The 8,957-nt window shown below is 35.7% G+C and overlaps 1 long non-coding RNA gene across 1 annotated transcript; it reads left to right on the plus strand.

Moving 5' to 3' along the window:
• The first annotated feature begins 2,873 nt into the window (after window positions 1–2,873).
• On the plus strand, window positions 2,874–7,027 carry LOC133856556 (uncharacterized). The gene is made up of 2 exons (XR_009898220.1): window positions 2,874–3,351; window positions 6,749–7,027. It is a non-coding gene; the product is annotated as an uncharacterized LOC133856556 (long non-coding RNA).
• The last annotated feature ends 1,930 nt before the right edge of the window (window positions 7,028–8,957 follow it).

Here is an 8,957-nt window from a genome sequence, read left to right on the forward strand (position 1 = left end):
CGTTCATGTATAGGTACGTGTCAGAGTTAGAGGTACAACTACTGCATCGGGTTATGTGAGTATTACTTCCTTGTAACTAGCTTTGTCTTCTGAATAATGGATTTTCTGGGTTTGGCTGCCCTGGAGTGATTTTTCTCTTAATTGAGTTTCTACTTAGTTAACAAAATATGTCTTCTTTTAAATTTCACATTTAGATATTTTGTTACACAAATTGATCAAACACAAACACATTTAAATTTGGAGTCCATTTATTTTCAAAGAGGAATCGGGAAGAAGAAAAGAGAAGGAAGAAAGAAGAAAAATAAGAAAAATAAGAAAGAAAGAAAGGAAATCGGGTCTTTCTCTCAATTTCTCTCTTTCTCTGATGATGAAGAAAAGAAAGATAGAAGAAAAGAAATAAGAAAAGAGGAAAAAGATGTGTGAGTTCTGAAGGAAGGTGAGGCTTCATTTTATAGAGTTAAGGAACTTGTAGCTCAAGTTCCGTAAGTTCAGTTTAATTTTTAACTTGAGTTAAGTTTAAATAAAATATCATAGATATTTTATCTGTAAATATTTTTACATTGGGTCTTTACCAATTAATTTAACTTGTTAGGGTATAATTTTAAATCCGTTTTGAGCCTAGTTTGTTTCATTATTAATATTATTTCTTCCATAATCTCATTATACTAATAATATTAGTTTACTAAATAATATTATACCCATTAATTTACTAATTATTTAAGCTTGTCTATTTATTATTTAGTGATATTACTAGAGTCTAATAATAATTCATGTTTTATTAAATCGGAGTTCATAAAACTAATGAATATTCATATTTATCCTTATTTATTCTTTTGCCTTATTATTAGGTCTTAAATTATAATTTAAGGCATTATATTTTATGGCTTAAAATCTGGGGCTCTACAAATTATTTTTATAATACTTACTGAGAATGTTACAAACCCACATATAAATCAATCAACAAATAGCTCATTTCCAAACACAACCAACACCAAGAAATGGTCCTTCCAAAACCCCATCAAGTCCATACCTACAACAACAACAAATAATTCATTCATAAACACAATCAACAAATAGCTCGTTTCCAAACACAACCAACACCAAGAAATGGTCCTTCTAAAAACCCATCAAGTCCATATCTACAACCACAACAACAATAAATAGTTCCTTCATAAACACAACCAACAACAACAAATTGTATCCAACAACATTGTACAACACCAAACCAACATAGTCCATAATTACAACAACAACAACAAATGTTACTTCATAAACACAACCAACAACAGAAATTGTCACTCCATACATAACTTAGGCCTACTTGTTCTTTCCACACTTCCAACAACAACAAATGTTACTTTATAAACACAATCAACAACATAATTTATCACTTCATACTTCCAACAACCAACAACACCAAAATAGGGGTAATTACTCTTTTCCAATAAACTGAAACATCAACCAAACACAGTTTCCAAAAACCCATCAAGGCTGCCATATTGGTCTTTTTCCTTTGTTTTTAGCTTCCATTCGCTGTAGACCTTTCTCCACTATTGGTACCACCACTCTTGTTGACCTCCTTGCTGGTTCTCAAATGACAACTTCAGATGCCTTGACCGATTCCCGAGTGACCACTGCTGGTGCAGTTGCTGGTTGACCAGAATTACTTGTGAGGTCAATAGTTGGTATCTCTTTGTTGGGATTATGCTCCTTAAATGTTGCTAACAACCTATCAGATCTCCTGGTAGGTTTTGCAGCACCAGATTTAAGGCCCAATGTCTTCTGTCTAACACGGATAGTTGTGGGCTTCTCTGCTTGTGCAACACATTATGAGTTAGTAATTCAAATTCTATTCACCTATAGGGGTATATGTGTAAAGCTGTATTTACTTACAGCTGTTTGGTTTCCTTTGGGTGATGGCCGACTATGCACTAAGGGAGCTGGAGTTGTCTTAGTCCTTTTGGTAGAAGCAGGCTGCATATGCAACATAAAACAATTAGAAATAACACATATATATTTGTAATAAAAAAGTTATTGATACCTACATCAACAACAGTAAATACGTCTTTTTTTGGGCTTTGAAATAGGCTGTGCAGGTGTAGACAACTGTGTAGGGTGTGAATCATCAGGAACTGAATGAGAATGAATCTGCAACATAAAACAATCAAAGTTAGTAAAATCATAAACTCGGTTGGCAATGGCATTTTATTATAAACATATATTTAGGAAATAGACTTACATCATCAAAGGTCAACTCTATTGCAGTGCTTGTGGGTATACTTGCCTGCGAACTGCTTCGAGTGGACACTCTCTTCCTTTTTGGGCAAGTCCTGGCGTTGTGGCCAACCGCCCTGCACTTCGAGCATCTCACGGTTACACCACCTGTAAAGACCAAGAAAATAAATAGGGCATTTGGCAATTAATAAATTATATTTATTAATTAGATGGGACCAATAATTAGGTTTTAAGAAACAATATTTATATTGTCAATGTATAAATGAGTTAAGATAGAATAATGGAATTAGAATAATAAAATATTTCTAATGGGTCTTTAGAGAATAATAACAAATAATAATATGAACTAGTGAAATAAATAATTAATCGCATTAGTAAAATGTTGTTTGAATATTTGTGAGGTTAAATTTTAATTACCAAATGATAGAAATAAAATAAAGTGGGGTCCTACTATAATTAATAATAGATGGAGGCTTTAGATAAAAGGAGATCCTAGCTTACCACATGTCACCACCGGGTTGATCAAGAGAAGATTACATTATCCTCTCTCAACCACTCACAATGTGACACATGGCCACCTTATCCATTCTTTTCCTTTTCTTTTTCCTCCCCCATCCGATTATACCCCCCCCCTCTTCTCTCTCACGCCTTTTACTTCCTTTTCTTCTTTTTCTCTTTTCTTCCCCCGATCCCTTCTCTTCTTCTTTCTTCTTTTCTCTTTTCTTCTCCCCTTCCTCCCTCATTGTCACGAACAGCAATGGCCCGAGCCCCTCCCCTATTTTCTTCTCACCCGTTCGGCCGGATCTCCTCTCCTTGTTCTGTACGGCCCGACCCCCTCCCCTGCATTTCTCCTTCTCTTCTTCCGGTTCACAGCACGATCTCCCTCTCCCCTCTTCCCTCATCTTCTCCTCTTCCTCTCCTCTCATCCGCACGACCCGCTCCCTCCCCATCTCCCTTCTCTTCGTTTCACTCACACGGCTATGAGGATTGAAACACAGAGAAATCGTGAGAGATTGAAGCCCAGTCCGTAAGAGTGATGCAATCTGAAAAATTAGAAGGGGGTTTTGGTGATTTTCGGCCATGGGAGGAAGATGAGCAAATCCGGTATTTTACAAGGTAAAAATCGTGTTTCCCTTTAGCTCTTAAATATGAATTTTGAAATAGATTTTCTGTTTCTTAGATTTGGGCACCAAAATGGATTTTCTCTTGTGTGGTTTTTTTTGGGTATAGAATTTCTAGATTGTATGGGTCATGGCCAAACCAGTGAGAGTTTTGAAACTTGATTTATTTTACTTGTGCCGGTTGTGTTTATTTTTGGAGTTTTAGTTGGGTGTTTGTATGAATCGAATATATCATTTATGGGTTGGATTATTTGTTGCTTGGATTTGTCTTGCTTGGACTAAAGGAACCGGTTGGGTTGATTTGGTGGGTTGCCGTAGGTTATGAAATTGGGTGATATGTCAAGCTTGGTTTTGTAGTGCTTTGGGTTGTAATTCTTGTTGGCTTTGGGTAGAACCCGTGAAGTGTAAGGCTCAAAAGTGCCTTTTCTTGTGGATTGTGATTATGGTTGGGTATTATCCAATGAGGGCTTGTGTAAGAGTGCTGAAATTGGTTGTGATTGGTCTCCTTGAGTTGTTAGAGATTGATTTTTGAGGACCTTGTTGAGAATTACCGAATTGGTACCCATAGAGTTGGTTTTATGGCCTTGTGGGGTGTATGTGGTTGAATCCAATTTAGGAGTTGATTGATTAGAGTTCTAGTTGTTTGTGGTGGTGTTGGTAGTCGAGTGTATTTTGATTGAATTCGAAATTAAGAGCTATGCTTTTGAATGTGTTTATGGTCGATTCATGGTAGGTGTTGATTTTCCTTAGGATATAAAATTGATGTTGGCTTAGATGATTATGGCTTATGATTATTGAAATTTTAGTGGTTTGATGTGAAGGAAAATCTTGTCATATTTGATGTTGTGTTTTAAGACTTGACTTGGTGATTTATGATGTGGGTTTTGGAGAAGGTATGTGCTAGTTTTGATGAGTATTTTGATGGAATTCAAATCTGATTTTTGGATTTGTAAATTGTGGTTTATTGATGAGGGTTGTAATTGACTTTAAGTTGTTGATTTAAGAGATTAACCCTATGTGTTGAATTTATTGATATATTTTGAGTTGAGACTTTATCGTGATATTAGAGAATGTAATCGTTAGTTATTGATGATAGATGTTGGGAAATTTTGGTGGCTTTTAGTAGTTTGACTTAATGGATGGAATGTTGAGTGTTTATCGCTCTTTGATGATGTTTCTTGAGTTTTATGGATTAGGTTCAGTTTTTGGGAAGGAAGTTTATGGATTGTAGTATTGATTTATAGAGATGTTAATTATTGGTTGGAGAAAAGTTTAAACGGGATGAAGTTGTTTGAATGTTATGAGCGTGTTTTGAGGCTCTAATTTAGTAAAGGACTTGTTTATGGGTTTGTGTTGACCGGTAAATGTGACCATGAGGTTTAGAGTGTTAAACGTAAGGCTTTATGAGTTAATTATTGGAATGTTTACCTAACTAGACATAAATTAAGGAAATAAGTAAATAGAGTAGATGTAAGAGTGCAGTAAATTAATGGAGTTATACTTGACCCGATTTAATTGATAACCAATGGATTCATTAAGGTAAAGTACTTGAGTATATCACCGATCTAAGCTTAAGTTGGATGAACATTGTATATGTATATGTATACATAAATATATACATATACATGTATATTGATTATATATATACATATATATCTATATGTTAACCTAGTAAATGAATAACAAGCTATAAAAATGATTAACAATGATAATGTAACTTAATAATAGTAAGTAGACAAATGAAATATTTAAGATAACTTAAGAATACTAAGATGGATAAAATATAAACCTAGACCTAAATGTTAACTTAATAGTGACCAAAGTACCTAACTAGCTTTAGAAGCGAGTAACACGACGTGTGAGCACGCGGGTAGTTTTAGTGTTATAGAATGAGTCCCATAGCATAGTCTAACGTTATAATATTTGCAGGATAGTGTCCGGATTGGAGACTTCATTTGATTCTCCAATGTAGAGTCCAAGTGACTAGAATTCGAGGGGATGTTCAAGTCAAGAGTCTAATGCAGCCAGGTGATATTTTACTCACTGAGAAACTGTTATTTTTATATATTATAGATTGCAAAATATATATATGTTTTATGAATCTGAACCAACTGTATGTTGATTATCTGTTTTGGTTGATTTGAGTAGTTTCAACTATGTTCAAATAATATCAATGATGTTATGAAATGATGAATGGATGAAATGTGTAGAATTATTTTTAAAGTGTTTGAATGTGAGCTGCGGTTGGGATTTAAATTATGCATAGTAGAATGATAAAGTTTCATGTTAATTGGTTTATTGTATTTGAAGAAAGCATGATTTGTAAAGAATAGGGAATAGAGTTTGAATTGTAAAGCATAAAGCATGAGCATGAGCATGAGCATAAGAATGAAAGGAATGAAAGGATAAAGTACAAAGAATGAAAGGAATGAAAGGACAAAGTACAAGGAATGAAAGGATTGACATAAGGAATGGAAGGACAATCATGAGCATGCATATCATTGTTAAATTGTATAATGTTTTCATGATATAGAATATTGTAGTTTTTGTACTAGACGTATTAGTATGCCTAAGAGTTTTAATGGCAAAAGAGCTTATGTATACTGCTATCGTCTAGTTGCATAATTTTACAACATTGAGCTTGGACGAACAAGAATATTGTCATGGTTCGGTATGAGTAATACAGCGTCCTAGGAGTAGGTAGATGAATTGTCGTGGCACATCAGTAAGAAGTGCTTGGATACCCGAGTTTTACTCTAGTAACCGCATGGACAACTATGTGCTCGACATGAAGTTGTAATGCCCTAGGATTCCGTGTTAACCATGTTCGGAAAATGATAGTAAGCTTGTACTAAAGAGCGAGATGGCATGTTTTAAGCTTAGTGTGCTTGGTTTTGACGCTATTGGTTGCAATATCAGTGTGGCTTGGGAGTAGGTAGATGGATTGTCGTTGCACATCAGTAAGAAGTGCTTGGATATCAGAGTTTTACTCTAGTAACCGCATGGACAACTATGTGCTTTGACATGAAGTTGTAATGCCCTGAGGCACAGTGTTATCACAGTTAATAACGTTAGACCTATGTGTATTTGAGCTACCAACATAAAAGTATTATTGTAGGTGGGTTTATACGTGGTTGCTTCCATGCCAATGGAACTTCTACGTATGGGTCCAACTACATAGTATGTTTTAAATGTTTTCTGATAGTCGGTGTTTGCTATATCAGCTATGGGAGTTTTCAAACAAAATGTTATAAAGTGGTAGCTGTTATAGTGTACGCGAGACTAAAAAGAAAAGTTGGTTCTTTGCGAAAACTCAGTCAGTTTAATATCACTGAGGTGGTGAACTCATAATTTCACCTATACGGATGTGGCAAACCCCCACAACCGTATAGATGATGTCCTTTTGGCTGCAGGTACTCGGGTCGTAGTTGATGGGGGTTGTAGACGTGCATTTGGGATATTATGACCGAAGCTTGCCGCGATGGTCGTAATTGCGGGACCATGGGCGTCCTCAGTTTTATAGGTTTTGTTGTGGCTTGTGACGCATGTGTCACTCGTTATTGTATTAAGCCATTCTGTTATGTATTTATATTGTGGAAAGACTTAAACACATAGATATTAAATGGCTCTTGTTGTTATTAATTTATGATAGATGTTCAAGATTTGATTTCCGCTATTGAGTTTATGTTTTCCGCTGCATAGTAGTTAGATGTTGTACTCTGATTTACCAGGTACATATTATGGGGTATGTACCATATGTTGGCTTTGCGACACATCGTCGTGCCACTGTGAGGATCCATTAGTATTTTAAGAGATTAATATTTATAAAATGTTTTGTATATAAAAAAAAAAATGGGTCGTCACACCACCATTCCTCATGCAATGTGGATTTCTTGGCTCGTCCGGACCCCTTCTCCTAACCTTCTTCGGCTTGCCTGGTGTAGGTCTAACAGTAGGTGACTAGGTGGATCCACTTCATTTTGGCTGGTTCTTACCCATTGGTCCTCGCTTGGCACTGGGTATATCATTGGGTCGTAAGCCTTCTTATAACTCTCAACACTATAATATCGATGTAAATACTGTTTAGGTTTGAAGGAATGATATAATATGGCGGAGATGGCATGTGAGCATGGAATGCCAGCCATGTCCCACTGCTTGCTTATATATATATATATATATATATATATCAGTTTTTGTGGGTGTTTCTTTTCTTCGGGTGTATTTTTTTTTGGGTGTTTATTTTCTTTGGGTGTTTCCCCCGAATCCATAGACATTCGGGACCACTTAAGAGAAAAAAATACAAACAAAGGGGACCACCAACAAAGGGAAAACATTGTAGACAACCGTGCGGGACCACTACAGAAAAAAAAATTCCAAAAGCTTTAATAATCAACAGACCCATCGACTTTATCGCACAAAACAACAACCACACAGAATGTCGGAGTGAAATTATGCTTTCACTCCGACAAGAAAAAAAAAACTTTTTTATTTTAATGAAAGATTGAATTTGGATGATACCTGAAAAAAGTGCGACTTTAGTGTGAATTTCGGTTTGTTCCGACTTTTTAGTGTGAATCCACCGTTCGTTAGGTTCGAAGTGCGAGCCTTTGGTGCTAGAAGATTTCTAGGGTTTTTGAGTGTAGAATACGGGTTTTTTTTTTTTTTTTTCTTTTTCGAAGTATGTAGAAGACGGGTTGTGCGGCACAATGGGTGCTTAGGGTAATTCGGCCTTTCTTTTAGTTCTTCATGGGGCATTTCAGACATTTTGGATGATAAAGTAAGGGCATATGCATAAATCAATAGGGGTGTATTTTCAAATTCGGACGGTTTTTTTACTGAGGGTATTTTCGTCTTTTCAAAACCACAGCTGAGGGCAATAGGGAGAAAAAAATCGGCTTAGACGGCATGTGACCCTCACATGACCCGTTGACTGTTGGATTTAACCCCTTTAACTGATGGAAGGGGAGAAAACATGTAACTTTGGTAGTTGAATACTCTATTTTGGTCAAGTAAGTAGTTCATGGGGAATTTGCGCAAAAGTTGGTAGTTCATGGGGGAAAAGGTAATTACCCCTATCTTTTATCATTAAATTATATATATATATATTATATATAATTAATAATTATATATTGTATAGCTTAATTAATAAGTGATATACTTAATAAGTTATTTTTATCAATATATATGGATATATTTATTAATAATATGTATATTAATAAATATACACGAGTCGTGCTAATAAGCGAGCCGAGCCTTTTTACGAGTATGTTCGCGAACTTTAAACGAGCGAGCTGAGTTTCAAACGGGTATGTATCGTTTAATAATCGAGTACAGTTTTATGTCCACGAATGACTCATTTAATAACCGAATCGCGCACGTGTTGAGCTTTATCGAGTTGAGCCTGAGCAAGCTCACTAGTAGCTTTGCTTTGTTTACATCCCTACTTACCATAATGCGAATTTTACCCTATTGTCCATAGTTTACAGTTGCCTTGGTATTAATGGTTTATAGCGTGACCATCACAATCATGTTTGATTGGTGGTCACTATAGACTGTCATCATTAGTGGTGTGGATCACTAGCTGTCGGACTCGGTTGGGCT

The sequence above is a fragment of the Alnus glutinosa genome, chromosome 14, assembly GCF_958979055.1.
Source record: "Alnus glutinosa chromosome 14, dhAlnGlut1.1, whole genome shotgun sequence".
In the NCBI taxonomy this organism is placed as follows: Eukaryota; Viridiplantae; Streptophyta; class Magnoliopsida; order Fagales; family Betulaceae; genus Alnus; species Alnus glutinosa.